This window comes from Egretta garzetta, unplaced genomic scaffold (assembly GCF_000687185.1).
Source record: "Egretta garzetta isolate BGI_Z169 unplaced genomic scaffold, ASM68718v1 scaffold819, whole genome shotgun sequence".
NCBI lineage: Eukaryota > Metazoa > Chordata > Aves > Pelecaniformes > Ardeidae > Egretta > Egretta garzetta.
Genome location: NW_009260833.1, coordinates 159,406 through 161,103, shown reverse-complemented (window position 1 = coordinate 161,103; position 1,698 = coordinate 159,406).

Sequence of the window (1,698 nt, the reverse complement as noted above, 5' to 3'; positions counted from 1 at the left end):
CTCTGTCCCAGCCAAAACCAGGACAGGGGTGAAATTACGGACTTGAACGCTCCGCAGGCCGAGCTCTGAGCTCTCCATTGCTCCTCCTGCAGTCTGAGTGGAAAATGGCATTTCCTTGGCATTCCCCTCCCCGAGAGGCGAGGGGTGAAGGGGTGGGAGGGATGGAAATGGGCAGGAGGAAAGGCAGGAGCTCCTCTGCTCCCGTTTCCATCGAGCCAGCCTTGCAGCTACCAAGCAGCACAGCTTGTTTGGTGATGTTTATCGTTATTACTATTATTAAGGATTATTATTACTCTTTTCCCCCCATCTTTCTTCTTCTCCACAGCCCGCAGCCTCGTGCGTGCTACACAAACCACGGAGGGCTGGAAGAGGATGAGGCAAACCGTGAGAGTTTAATAAAGTAACCTCCCTGAAATGAGTGAGGCAAGGAGACACAGATTTGCTTCTCCGCAGGGGATCCTGGGGCTAATTGCAGCGACTGAGTCTTTCCTGTAAAAACACCGCTCTCAAAATTAAAAAAAAAGAAAAAAGGGCCAGATACCCCTTCCTTTGAACGGCGAGGCTTCCGATGTTTGCTTTTCATTTTTATTTTGCTCTTGGCTATGTTCTGAGAGCAGAGGTGGATCCTGCAAAGATAGAACCGTGGAAAGGGTATGGGAAGAGGAGCTGGTGCCCGTGGGGGTGAGGCCCCCCTGGCTTTGCAGCAGCACCAGGGAGGGGGCTCCTCTCCTGGAGCTCAGCCCCAGCCCTCCCTGCCCGGCTCGGGCAGCGTAGGAGCCAGGATGCTGTCCTGGCACGGGGCACAGCACGCTGCCGGCCTCTCCGCCCCCATTTTCTCCAATTCCAAGAGCAAGGCCATGCCAGCCCCGTTTATAACCAGACAAGAGCAAGTGATGGGAAGAGGCCAAGGGGCGGGCAGGCATGGCCACCGGCCCCGTGGCCCCTGATCCCGGCTGCCTTGAAGGTACAAAGGCATCCATCCATCCGGCATGGCTTGCCGCCGAGCGGCAGCCTCCCTCGGGAGCGACTGCTGTGACACGGAGATGCCAAAGCTCTGGGAGAGGCAGCGGATGGGAATCATAGAATCCCAGGTGGGAAGGGACCTCAAGGATCATCTGGTCCAACCTTGCTAGGCAAGCGAACAGTCTAGACAAGACGGCTCAGCACCCTGTTGTCCTGGTTTTGGCTGGGACAGAGTTGATTTTCTTCCTTTGCATAGTGCAGCGTTTGGGATTTCATACGAGAGGAATGTGGCTAACACCCTGCTGGGTCAGTCGTTGCTGGGTAGTGCTGAGCCTGGCCCAGGACTTCTCAGCTCTGCCAGGGGCACGGGAAGCCGGGAGGGGGCACGGCCAGGACAGCCGACCCCAGCTGGCCCAAGGGCTATTCCAGGCCGTGTGGCGTCACACTCAGCGTATGGAGCTGGGGGAGGAAGAAGGAAGGGGGGGACATTGGGAGCGATGGCGTTTGTCTGCCCAAGTCCCCGTTAGGCGGGATGGAGCCCGGCTGTCCTGGGGGTGGCTGAGCCCCCCCCTGCCCATGGGAAGCAGGGAAGGAATTCCTTGCCTTGCTTTGCTTGCGTGCGCAGCTTTTGCTTTTCCTATCAAACTTTATCTCAACCCAGGAGATTTCTCACTTTCACCCTTCCGATTCTCTCCCCCATCCCACCGGGGGGAGCGAGCGAGCGGCTGGGGGGTG